The sequence below is a fragment of the Amblyraja radiata genome, chromosome 15, assembly GCF_010909765.2.
Source record: "Amblyraja radiata isolate CabotCenter1 chromosome 15, sAmbRad1.1.pri, whole genome shotgun sequence".
Classification (NCBI taxonomy): Eukaryota; Metazoa; Chordata; class Chondrichthyes; order Rajiformes; family Rajidae; genus Amblyraja; species Amblyraja radiata.
This window is the reverse complement of record NC_045970.1, coordinates 21548935-21563155: the sequence shown is the minus strand read 5'-3', so window position 1 is coordinate 21563155 and position 14221 is coordinate 21548935. Positions and strand designations below refer to the sequence as shown.

The window sequence follows — 14221 nt, the reverse complement described above, 5'->3', positions numbered from 1 at the left end:
CCTTCGTCGTGAGGCTTCACCACCGCCGCCACATTTTGTGAATGATCCGAGTAAACATTGTCAAATTCTGATCAGAATCATGTGAAATCGTAAATTCTCAGATAGTCCATGCAGAATAACAAGGACAAGAGAACTGGAGTGGGCTCGCTTACTCCTAAAGACTGCTAGTTAATATAACGTTAACCATGTATGACTGACAAGAAATATGCCCTGATAATATTCTCATCCTTATCTTCCACCAGTGGGAGTAAATGAAAATAAGATAGCTTGTTAAAATGTGCACCCCAATTATCGACCGTATTAACAATTCAACAAATTCATTATTCCATCGGTAGAGTCATCCTTATTAAATAATCTGTAAAGATTCTAATGAGGTCAGAGATAACAAGAAAAATTGATTGCCTTTTTAAAAGATATTCAACACATGCAAACTACTGCTGCCTTCCATCATTGTGTTTATTTTTAATTAGCACCTATTCTGCAGATTGCTTTGCTCTGGAAGATGACATGAAGCATTTCCACCCACACATCAAGCATTAGGAGGACTCACAAGACAACAAGGCAGATAAAGAAAACAAAAAGGCATCAGATTTTAAAGAGAAATTTCAGTCACATTCTGCTTCTGCTTTTAATTCATGGTCTTTCAGTCACAGTCAACCCCTATGGCTAACTTCCGTTACACTTTCATTAAATGCTCTGATTTAAAGTAGTAATTAGGGTGAGAATCTCCTACGTCACAGAGGTTCCTCTAAATAAATAGTCAATCTAGATGAATAAAACCAGGAAGGCTTTCCTGCTTGCTTCATGCCGACAGCATTCCACAGCCGAACACAAACAGAATCTGACATTAATGGATACTGGCCTTGTAGTTCAACTGTGATTTTAATGAGAGCTGAATGATCCTTTAATAGTCCCAGTGGCCTGCTTGCAATTTCCAGCTCTGTGGTGGCTGCTAGGCATAAACAAGCTGATGGTACTGTCGGCTCGTCATCAGGCACCATGGAAGGAAGACATTGCATGAGCTTAATTGCTACACATATAGAGATCTCCACGTGTATCTCCGCAGTGGATGTTTCAATCAAAATATTGAAGTGAGAAGTCGAATTCTCTTATTTACCAGGTGTGGCAAAGGTGAAACTCTCAAATTCATGAAGACAGGATAATTTCGAACTGCACTTCAGCTTAAAAGATGTAGCTTAGAACTCCTCAATATGGTAAAAGTATTGTCACAGCTATCCCTCTGCTTCTAATGAATGTCCTTGTCCTGACTGGACAGAGTGCCCTTTGTGAGTCGTGGTTTGCTGCTTTTAATCTGTCATTTGGATGCTGGTCTCAGCAATGTAGCTGCCAGACTCTGCTGTAAAAAGTGGAATAACCAGAGAAACACAAGAAGCAACTGCCCTATTTTATTTCACATGCATCCGGTCCCTTAATCTGATAGAAAATTTGTATGTATCACTGGGGCGGCCCGGTGGCGCAGCGGTTGAGTTGTTGCCTTACAGCACCAGAGACCCACGTTTGATCCTGACTACGGATGCAGTCTGTACAGAGTTTGTACGTTCTCCCTGTGTGGGTTTTCTCCGGGTACTCTGGTTTCCTCCCACATCCTAAAGACGTATAGCGTTGTTAGGTATTTGGCTTTGGTAAGTTGTAAAAATATTTTCCCTAGTGTGTTGGATAGTGTTAGTGTATGGGGTGATCAATGGTCAGTGCAGACTCGGTAGGCCAAATAGCCTGTTTCCGTGCTGTATCATTAAAGTCTAAAAGTGTAAAGTCACTCATAGTGGAATTTGGTGAATGTTTCCTTAATTAATAAATAAAGGCCTCTACACGACAGGCTACAACACTGGATTTCTTCTTGGGGAATTAGGTAGGCCAAGTAACTGGTTTCACTGGAGGAATACTTTGGGACTACTGACTATCATTCTACTTGTTCTAAAATAATTATGAAGAATGATAGCACTGGTCCACAAGTTAAGGTCTTAAATTGTACAAAGGCCAATTTTGGAGGCTTTAGGCGAGAACATTGAAGAGGTCAACTGGGTGAAACTGTTTGCAGTTGAAGGTCCATCTGGTAAGTGGGTGCCTTTAAAAGTACAATATCAAGAGCAAAGGGATGAAGGATAAGGTTGCGAGTAGAGGGAACCGTGATGACAAGCTCTGGTCAGGGAAAAGAAAGAGGCATGCATCAAGTTTATGCAGTTGGGATCTAGCGAATCCCTCTATGGGAAGCATATGATATCCAAAATGGAGGAATCTGAATATCTGGATAATAATTTGAAATGTGTGGTACTGGACCAGAGCTAAACGTACCATAGAAAGACCAAGAGCAGTTGGTGGATCGGCCATGGTTTTAAACAGCAGGGTATAGTTTACTTCATTTATCATGCTGTAAGGTTCAACAGTAGATGCTAGAGACATGACCTAGAGTTCCAGCTACATTTGAGCTGTAGAAACATTGGAAGTGGGTGTTACAACACAGGTGGGAATCATTATGGTAGAGAACATATGAGGTTGGAAACACTGTCATGGGTTAAAATGAATGCAAAAGTTACAAACAGTGAATGGAAGTGTCTTGAGAGCAGTCAGTGTTACCGTCGAAGAAGTAGTGAAGGTACTGTTGTGTATGACAGTAGACGAATCTCCAGGGCCTGATCAGATATATCCGAGGAAATTGCAGGAAACTAGAATGGAAATTGCGGGAGCCCTGGTTGACATTTACGAGTTGTCCTTAAATACAGGAGAGGTGCCGGAAGACTGGAGGGTGACATATATTGTGCCGCTTGTGCTGATTAGGGATAGTCAGCATGGTTTTGTACTTGGGAGGTCGTGTCTCACAAATCTGATTGATTTTTTTGAAGACGTGACCAAAGAGGTCGATGAGGGCAGAGCTGTAGATGTTGTGTACATAGATTTCAGTAAGACATTCGACAAGGTTCTGCATGGTAGGCTGCTCTGGAAGGTTAGATCGCATGGGATCCAAGGAGAAATAGCTAAATGGATAGCAAATTGGCACCATGGAAGGAAGCAGAGGGTGATGGTGAAGGTTGCTTCACGGACTGGAGGCCTGTGACTAGTGGTGATCCTCAGGGTTCGGTGCTGGGCCCGTTACTGTTTGTCATCTACATCAATGATTTCGATGAGAGAACATACAGGGCAAGATTAGCGAGTTTGCTGATGATACAAAAGTGAGTGGTTTTGCAGACAGTGAAGATGGTTGTGAAAGATTGCAGCAGGATTGGGATCGATTGGCCAGGTGGGCGGAGGAATGGTTGATGGAATTTAATCCAGAGAAATGTGAGGTGTTGCACTTTGGAACATCGATCAAGGGCAGGGCCTACACAGTAAATGGTAGGCCTCTGGGTAGTGTTGTAGAGCAGAGGGATCTAGGAGTACAGGTGCATGTTTCCTTGAAGGTCGAGTCGCAGGAGGATAAGGTGGTCAAAAAGGCTTTTGGCACTTTGGCCTTTATCAGTCAGAGTATTGGGGTGGGAGATTGCAACCTTCACATGGTCCACCCTGTTTCGACTAATGCAATCAACCCGATGTGCACAAACAAGATCAAATAGAACAAGTTGGCCAACAACTTTAGGCTGTGCACGCCATACGCAAGAAGAAGAAGTCAGAGTATTGAGTATAGAAGTTGGGAGGTCATGTTGCAGTTGTATAAGACATTGGTGAGACCGCATTTAGAATATTGTGTTCGGTTCTGGGCACCATGTTATAGGAAAGATATTGTCAAGCTTGAAAGGGTTCAGAAAAGATTTACGAGGATGTTGCAGGATGAGATGGTGTGAGCTATAGGGAGAGGTTGAGAATGCTGGGTCTCTATTCCATGGAGGGCAGGAGGAGAGGGATGATCTTATAGAGGTGTGCAAAATGATGAGAGGAATAGATCGGTTAGATGCACAGAGTTTCTTGCCCAGAGTTGGGGAATCGAGGACCAGAGGACATAGGTTCAAGGTGAAGGGGAAAAGATTTAATAGGAATCCGAGGGGTAACTTTTTCACACGATGGGTGATGGGTGTATGGAACAAGCTGCCAGAGGAGGTAGTTGAGCCTTGGACTGTCCCATCGATTAAGAAACAGTTAGACAGGTACATGGATAGGACAGGTTTGGAGGGATACGGACCAAGCGCAGGCAAGTGGGACTAGTGTAGCTGGTACATTGTTGGCCGGTGTGCGCAGGTTGGGTCGAAGGGCCTGTTTCCACACTGTATCACTCTGCGACTCACTCTGCCAACACCAATGGAGCATTGTGGGCTCCACCTTTCCATGATCATCGATGCTGGCTTTGATTTGTTCTTTTCATACCTTTCATTCATTTGTTCTTTGTATCTTTTTATTCACTTCACTCCAAAACCAGCAACCCTATCCTTATTCACAGCACTGCTCTAGAGGAGGTAGAAACATTCACATCCCTAGGCAGTGTTGTGGACATCACCGGAGGGGCAGAGGCAGATATAAAAAATAGAATCAATAAGGCTAGGGTGGTGTTTAACATGCTCAGGAAGATCTGGAGCTCAAAACAGCGCACCAAAATACACATCTTTAACTTAAATGTGAAACAGGTGATGCTGTACGGATCAGAGACACGGAAAACAACACAACACACTACAAACAGGCTGCAAACATTCATTAACACCTGCCTTACGAGAATACTTAACATCTGGTGGAGAAACAAAGTAAGCAATGTCGACCTGTGGAAAAGAACAATTCAGGAGCCCATTGACTTACAAATTCGAAGGAGAAAATAGAGTTGGATTAGACACACCCTCAGAAAACCAGCCACGATCATCACCCGGCAAGCCCTGAAATGAAACCCCCAAGGAAAAAGGAATAGAGGTCGCCCCAGGAACAGCTGGGGAAGAGGTGCCCAGACAGAAATGTCTGAGAGTGGGCTCAGCTGGGGAGATCTCGAAAGAACTGCCAAGTGAGGTGGAGGACATTTGTCATTGGCCTATGCTCCCTGGAGGAGCAAAGGGCTTATGAAGAAGATATTTTCATTCCACAAGTTTCCCTCTCCCCTTACTCTCAGTCTGAAGAAGGGTCTCGACCCGAAGCATCAGCTATTCCTTTTTTCCAGAGATTCTGTCTGACCTGCTAAGTTACTCCATAATTTTGTGTTTCTTCCACAGATGCTGTCTGACCTACTAAGTTCTTTTAGTATTTTGTTTAAATTACCAATTAGACTTTCTCTTGCAATGGGTTTCTTTTGAGATGTTGCAATGGAATTTGAAAATAAATTGTTATAGACAAATAAGCACGCTACTCTTGCTTCAATCTTGATATGATCATCTGTGCAGAACAACAATTAACAGCCATGGGATTAATTTGCTTAACAGAAGTTATTTTACAAAATCGCTTACTGCATTGTGTCTACCATTTCCTTCAAGCTGCAACATGTGACCGACATTTCTTCCTTAGCCTGGTTCCCCTCAATCACCCGCAGTCTTTTATTGAATTCAGAGAGTTGGGGAGGCAAAGGCTAGGAGCCAAGACCAAGCAGTAACATTTGCATTTCAATACCCAGCTGCAGAAGAAGCGTAAAATGAGCAACATTAATCACGAAGCAAGCAAGCCTCAGGAAGCAAAATAAATTCCTTATTTTTACCTGAAATCTACACTTTACATTGAGTTTGAAGTATTTTTCTCAGATGAATATCAGACACCATTAAAGAAGGGCAGGGGTGTTTTGCATCATACCCTGTCTAATACTCATATCTCCGTTAACATTATTTAAACTGAATAAAATGGCCATTATTGCATTTGTGGGATCGGTATGTATTTACCTTGGTATCTACATTTCCAAAATTCAACCATGAGTACAATTCAGAAGTACTTCATTGCCGGTGAATTACTTTGGACATCCTGAAAATGTGAATGGTGCCACATACTAATTCCAACTCTACCTAGAGGGAGTCTGAATATTTCAACAAGTTGCTGATCCTCAACTCTCATTTCCACCTGCATCAACAATGAAAGAGTGCGAATCGCTTTGACAGTACAGAGGGGAGGAAGGCAGAGATACAGTGTGCGTGCCTGTTAGTTTTACCAAAGTAGGAGGTAACATCTCCTCATTCACTTATGTCAGACCTTATGGAGTCCAGACTATGCATCTTGGATTTGGCTTAATGGGATATAACACTTCTGAAAGGAAAGTTCCTCTTTGAGTACAGGCATCGGGGCAGAGTTTGCATGAAGCAAAGTATCTTATAAACTGATTGGGCATTCAGTTTCCCAAATACTATCTTGGGGTTAAGCAATGAATAAGAAAAGGCAGAATGCCTGCGGCTGTCAACATGTTCCCTGTGAGAAGAGATCATCTGCGGAGATCAATTCCCAGAACTCAGCTCCAAGGACTTGGGCTGCAATGTTGCAAAATGTCAAGACCTAGCCACAGTTACAGAGATAAGAAAGAATATTGCTGACTTTTACTTGACTTATCACAGATCTGACAGATGCTCTGGCAAAGTGCAATCTAAAAGTATGGGTGGTAGATCACCTGTCTGAAAATACTGATTGATTCTTGTTGGTGGCTTAAATGCCTATTGAGCAGTCTAGAAACAGTGACAGTGTATAGACCATATTGTCAATAGATCAGCAGCACTTGCAATCCACTATTTCTCCACAGAGCGCAGGACCACTTCGGATTTGATTGGTACATTTAGTAATTAGGAGAACATTACAAAACTATTTGAGTTCATCTACTGTCATTTAAATAGAGGAATGCAATATTGACTTTTACATTTAAATTTTATTATCTAGCACCTTTCTCAAGAGTGAATCGTCTCACAAATGACACCAGGGCAGTTTTAACACTTAATTCAAGTGACCATTTTTCATTTGTGAGATCTGTTAGTGAGTGATTCCCAACAAGTTAACTAAAGACACCTTCATTGCAAACTGACCTCGTTCTCATCGGGGCAGCGATCAAGAATGGAAACATTCACAGTCACTTTTTTTTTCTCTCCTTGTTGTCCTTATCAATTGTGAGCAACATTTCTGTTGCTGTTGTGATCAGATCAGTAAGACAAGCATCATCGAGACATATTCGTGTTGTGTCTTAATAACTTCATTGAGTCTTTTTGAGGAGGTGACAAAGGAGATTTATGAAGGTAGGGGGTGGATTTTGTAAACATGGATTTTAGTAAAGCTTTTGATGAGGTCCCTCATGGTAGGCTGATCCAGAAGATTAAGATCTATATAACCATATAACCATATAACAATTACAGTACGGAAACAGGCCATCTCGTGCCCTACAAGTCCGTGCCGAACAACTTTTTTCCCTTAGTCCCACCTGCCTGCACTCATACCATAACCCTCCATTCCCTTCTCATCCATATGCCTATCCAATTTATTTTTAAATTATACCAACGAACCTGCCTCCACCACTTCCACTGGAAGCTCATTCCACACCGCTACCACTCTCTGAGTAAAGAAGTTCCCCCTCATGTTACCCCTAAACTTCTGTCCCTTAATTCTGAAGTCATGTCCTCTGTTTTGAATCTTCCCTATTCTCAAAGGGAAAAGCTGATCCACATCAACTCTGTCTATCCCTCTCATCATTTTAAAGACCTCTATCAAGTCCCCCCTTAACCTTCTGCGCTCCAGAGAATAAAGACCTAACTTATTCAACCTTTCTCTGTAACTTAGTTGTTGAAACCCAGGCAACATTCTAGTAAATCTCCTCTGTACTCTCTCTATTTTGTTGACATCCTTCCTATAATTGGGCGACCAAAATTGTACACCATACTTCCAGATTTGGTCTCACCAATGCCTTGTACAATTTTAACATTACATCCCAGCTTCTATACTCAATGCTCTGATTATATAAGGCTAGCATACCAAAAGCTTTCTTTACCACCCTATCTATATGAGATTCCACCTTCAAGGAACTATGCACGGTTATTCCCAGATCCCTCTGTTCAACTGTATTCTTCAATTCCCTACCATTTACCATGTACGTCCTATTTTGATTTGTCCTGCCAAGGTGTAGCACCTCACATTTATCAGCATTAAACTCCATCTGCCATCTTTCAGCCCATTCTTCCAAATGGCCTAAATCACTCTGTAGACTTTGGAAATCCTCTTCATTATCCACAACACCCCCTATCTTAGTATCATCTGCATACTTACTAATCCAATTTACCACACCTTCATCCAGATCATTGATGTACATGACAAACAACAAAGGACCCAACACCGATCCCTGAGGCACCCACTAGTCACCTGCCTCCAACCCGACAAACAACCATCCACCATTACCCTCTGGCTTCTCCCATTCAGCCACTGTTGAATCCATCTTGCTACTCCTGCATTTATACCCAACAGTTGAACCTTCTTAACCAACCTTCCATAAGGAACCTTGTCAAAGGCCTTACTAAAGTCCATATAGACAACATCCACTGCTTTACCCTCATCAATTTCCCTAGTAACCTCTTCAAAAAATTCAAGAAGATTAGTCAAACATGACCTTCCAGGCACAAATCCATGCTGACTGTTCCTAATCAGACCCTGTTCATCCAGATGCTTATATATATTATCTCTAAGTATCTTTTCCATTAATTTGCCCACCACTGAAGTCAAACTAACAGGCCTATAATTGATAGGTTTAGTCTTAGAACCCTTTTTAAACAATGGAACAACATGCGCAGTATGCCAATCCTCGGGGACTATTCCCGTTTCTAATGACATTTGAAATATTTCTGTCATAGCCCCGGCTATTTCTACACTAACTTCCCTCAATGTCCTAGGGAATATCCTGTCAGGACCTGGAGACTTATCCACTTTTATATTTTTCAAAAGTGTCAGTACTTCTTTTACTTTGAAACTCATAGTATCCATAGCTACTCTACTAGTTTCCATTACCTCACACAATTCAATATCCTTCTCCTTGGTGAATACCGACGAAAATAAATTGTTCAATATCTCCCCCATCTCTTTTGCTCTGCAGATAGCTGTCCACTCTGTCTCTCCAATGGACCAATTTTATCCCTCGTTATCCTTTTGCTATTAATATAGCTGTAGAAACCCTTTGGATTTACTTTCACCTTACTTGCCAAAGCAACCTCATGTCTTCTTTTAGCTTTTCTAATTTCTTTCTTAAGATTCTTTTTACATTCCTTATACTCCTCAAGCACCTCATTTACTTCATGCTGCCTATAATTATTGTAGATCTCCCTCTTTTTCCGAACAAGATTTCCAATTTCCCTTGAAAACCAGGGCTCTTTCCACTTTTTACTGTTTCCTTTCAACCGAACAGGAACATAAAGATTCTGTACTCTTAAAATTTCCCCTTTAAATGTCCTCCATTTCTCTTCTACATCCTTCCCATAAAACAAAATGTCCCAGTTCACTCCTTTTAAATCATCTCGCATCTCATCAAAGTTAGCCTTTCTCCAATCAAAAATCTCAACCCTAGGTCCAGTTCTGACCCTCTCCATAATTATATTGAAACTAATGGTATTGTGATCACTGGACCCGAAGTGCTCCCCAACGCATACCTCCGCCACCTGTCCCGTCTCATTTCCTAACAGGAGGTCCAACACTGCCCCTCCTCTAGTAGGTACCTCTATGTATTGCTGCAAAAAAACTATCCTGCACACATTTTACAAACTCCAAACCATCCAGCCCATTTACCGAATGTGTTTCCCAGTCTATGTGTGGAAAGTTGAAATCTCCCACAATCACTACTTTGTGCTTACTACTAATATCTGCAATCTCCTTACATATTTGCTCTTCCAATTCTCGATCCCCATTTGGCGGTCTATGATACACCCCTATAAGTGCTGCTACCCCTTTCCCATTTCTCATTTCCACCCAAATAGCCTCCCTAGATGAGCCCTCCAATCTATCTAGCCAAAGCACTGCTGTAATATCTTCCCTGACTAGTAATGCAACACCTCCTCCTCTTGCCCCTCCAATTCTATCACACATGAAGCAACGAAATCCTGGAATATTTAGTTTCCAATCACAGCCCTCCTGCAACCATGTTTCACTGATCGCCACAACATCACACTTCCAGGTGTCTATCCAGACTCTAAGCTCACCCACCTTTCTTACAATGCTCCTAGCATTAAAATATGCACATTTAAGAAACCCCCCTCCTCTTATTCTGTTTATTTCCTTTTTTTTCTTTCTCCTCTTGTGCCCGAGTGCTTCCCTTTTCTGCTTCCTGCCTCCCATTCTGTCTACTAGCTTTCTCTATTTGAGTCCCTCGCCCCAACCATTCTAGTTTAAAGTCTCCCCAGTAGCCTTTGCAAATTTCCCCGCCAGGATATTGGTCCCCCTCGGGTTCAAGTGCAACCCATCCTTTCTGTACAGGTCCCACCTTCCCCAAAAGAAGTCCCAATGATCCAGAAACTTGAATCCCTGCCCTCTGCACCAGTCTTTCAGCCACACATTTATCCTTCACCTCGCTCCATTCCTACTCTCACTGTCTATATGATCCACAATGACTTGGTCGTATGGATTCGGAACTGACTTAGTCATAGAAGATAGATGGTTATGGTGCAAGGTAGATATTCTGGCTGGAAGTCTGTGATTATTGGAGTTCGTCAAGGATCTGTGCTGGGACCACTACTAATGATAATGCCTTCCAGGTCCCCCACCTATCTCTGTGTAAAAAAACAGTTTACACTGTTTGTGGATATATATGTCTTTGGTGTAAATGTAGATGGTTAGTGAGTAAGTTTCCTAACGACACCAAAATGGGAGAAGTTGCAGACAGTGAGGAAGGCTGTTAGAAGATACAGCGGGATATAGATGAGCAGCGGAAATGGGCCCAAAAATTGTAGATGGAGTTTAACCCGAGCAGGTGTGAGGTGTTGCTCTGTGAGAGGTTGAATGTAAGGAGAGGGCATACAGTTTGTGGCAAGACCCTTAACAGCATTGATGCGTAGAGGGATCTTGGCGTTCAAGTTCATAGCTCACTGAAAGTAGCTGCACAAATAGATAGGGTGGTATGGAAAATATACCTATGGTATGCTTGCCTTCATTACGAGGCATTGAATATAAGAGTCATGATGCGGCTCTATAAGACTTTGGGTAGGCCGCATTTAGAATGTTGTGTGCAGTTCTGGTCACCCCATTACAGGGAAGATGTGGAAGCATTGGAGAGGGTGCGGAGAAAGCTTATCACAATGCTGCTTGGATTTGAGGATTTCAGCAACAGGGAGCGGTTGAATAGACTTGGATTGTTTTCCCTGGAACATCAGTGGTTGAGGGGAGATCTAATAGAAGGATATAAAATTCTAGGGTAGACAGTCAGAACCATTTTCCCAGTGTGGAAATGTCCTTTGCTAGAAGGCATAGCTAGAAGATGAGAGGGCAGAAGTTTAATGGAGATGTATGCGGCAGTTTTTTTACACAGAGATAGGTGGGGGACCTGGAAGGCATTATCATTAGTAGTGGTCGAGGCAGATACAAAAGTGGCATTTGAGGCTTTTAGACAGCACATGGAAATGCAGGAAATAGGGGAATATGGATCATGTGCAGGCAGATGAGATCAGTTTAGCTAGGCATCATGTTGGCACAAACGTTGTGAGCCGATGGGCCTGTTCCTGTGGTGTATTGTTCTATATTCTTGATTTGCATGACTGGCACCAGCAAAAGCAGAGTGGCTTATCTAAAAAGAGTGGCTTTATTTAGAAAGATGTAATTTTAAATGCTTTCTCATTATGGTATTGTAGACATGCTTGGCCTGTGTGTGTGTATTTGTGTCTGTGTGTGTCTGCCTGTGTGTGTGTGTGTGTGTGCGTGCGTGTGTCCGTGTGTGTGTTTGCGTGCACGTGTGTTTTCTGCGTGCATTCATCTATGTGTAGTTGGTTACAGATATTCTTCCAAATAATATGCAAAATTCACAAGTTATATTTGCGTTAACCACACCACTTAAGACACCTTTGGTTAAAGTTTCATTAATGTTTCCTTTAGGGTACAAACTAATGAAGTTGCATCATATTCCTGGTGGATTACTTTAAAAAGACTACTATCCTATTTAAAATTATTGGCTTATTAAATTTAACGGTAGAGGTTAAAAGAATTTAAACCAGTAAAATAATTTTTTCAATTTTGCATTTGGTACTAAAGTTCAAGATATTCATTATGGATTCTTGACAAGCTAGTGGAGAAATGGCTATAATCCCCAGAACAGTGAAGTTTCTATTAGAAGTTTCACACATTGCTTCAGTCCTTTTATCACATTAATTCAGTGTGGCTGCTCTTGTGAAAGTCATGTTTCAAACCCTACCCCAGGGCAGAAGGCATTCTTTGCATCAGTCTGAAAAGGTTGCACACCTACTAAATTTGGCCTGAGAAATGGAACATGCTCCATTTGAGAACATACATATCAATGGACATCTCAAGCAATGTGCTGTGAGTTGAGAATTCACCCAGGCATCCATCCACTGGGATCTCTATATTTTTCCAGTATTACAATAATTTAACACTTCCATCAACTGCAGCAAGAGCAACCCTTTCTTGCTTTTTTGATAATATTAACTTATTAGACATTAAAGTGTTAATTGGCAGATTATCTCATGAAGATAAATGGGGACATGGAATTAGTTTTTTTTTTATAGCACATTATTACATCCTGCAGAACACTATAAATGCTGACTATTCATCAGTTAATTTGGGAAAAGCCTACATAGTAAAATGGCTAAATGCAGCACTTGAAGAAAAAGTTCCACAAATGGTAAATAATTGAAATAACAATTGGTCTGCAGTTCGTGCTAGTGAATGAATTAGAAATGTTAGTCAGGATACCAGCAGAACCTTTTAATGGTACTATGGGATCACTTACTTTCACCGAAACAAACAGACAAGCATTTGGTTTGAAAATCATTCAAATGATTGCTTCTCCAACAGTGTAGCAATCCCTCCATCCAGCCCAAACTGAAATATTACCAACGTTCAAGGTGAAGACTAGTATGCATCTACAAACATTTTGCACTAGCTACCTACACAAAATCAATGTTTGCAACACAGGTAAATAAAGCTAAAATTTGGTGATTTTCAATTATGGAAACTATCCTGTAAGTTAGTTCATTTCTGGTGTGTGGTCCAGGTCCATTTTGAGCAGGTTGTACACCTATCAGTTCCAGTTTCAAATGTTTTGAACAAACATCCCTTCTCAATATTAAAAGACCCATGTTGTTCTGCTTGTTATTTTACAAGAATTGTTAGCTCGTGATCTACATTAAACCAGTAGACATGTGTTTAGGTAACTTTTACTTTGAGTCACTGTGTAACTCAGCGTGATTGAGTCATCATTATACTTCTTGATTGCAAGGGACAGGATGACCTATATAATGAGAGGCTGAACTAATTTGTCACCAGCTTTGGACTATCATCAGGAGTAAAATTCTCCCACAGGAGTATCAGTAATTCTAGGCTACAATTTAATTAGGTAAGATACTGTGTAAACATTGTTTCTTTTTTGCATGAGGGAAAACAAATTAACATTTTAAAATTGAAATGGTTTAGTGATCAGCAGAAGCATGATTAGGAAAAAACCTGGTTGAAAAATAGTAAATACCATAAGAGGAAATAAAATGTGGTGAAACGACTATTCCAAAGCAAAGTTGTTACAAGTCCGCAGCTGAATGTGGTCCGAGAAGACATTAGAGGGTGCTATGTGCCTCCAACTAACGAGGATCAAGAGAGGAAAATCCATCATAGCAGTCATGCTAATAAAGTATAGAAGTACAACAAGGATATCATGAAGAAAACAAAGTTGAAGATGATGTGGATGATGGATCACCCATATGATACTGTAATAAGCATCTTCTCTGAATACTGTGCTGGAGTGCAAGAGAAATGCTTTAGTTTAGTTTACAGATACATCATGGAAACAGGCCTTTCGGTTCACTGAGTCCACGCCGACCATTGATCACCCATTCATAGGTAGACAAAAGTGCTGGAGAAACTCAACGGGTGCAGCAGCATCTATGGAGTGAAGGAAATAGGCAACATTTCAGGCCGAAACCCATCTTCAGACTGATGTATGGTGGTGGTGGGGGGGGGGGGGGTAGAAGAAAGGAGAAAGGAAGAGGAGGAGCCCGAGGGCTGAGGGAGAGCTGAGAAGGGGAGGAGACAGTAAGGGCGACCGGAAATTGGAGAATTCAATGTTTATGCCGCTAGGGTGCAAACTGCCCAAGCGGAATATAAGGTGCTGCTCCTCCAATTTCCGGTGGTGCTCACTCTGGCCATGGAGGAG

General features: G+C 41.6%; 1 protein-coding gene and 1 long non-coding RNA gene across 2 annotated transcripts in view; one reads left to right on the top strand and one right to left on the bottom strand.

The window, feature by feature from the left end:
* cpxm2 (carboxypeptidase X, M14 family member 2) overlaps positions 1-14221 on the bottom strand; it is a 160629-nt gene that overhangs the window by 89043 nt on the left and 57365 nt on the right. The gene's annotated exons all lie outside the window — the stretch shown is intronic.
* Positions 1733-12224, top strand: LOC116981079. Its single transcript, XR_004414159.1, has 3 exons — positions 1733-1773; positions 4189-4193; positions 12213-12224. It is a non-coding gene; the product is annotated as an uncharacterized LOC116981079 (long non-coding RNA).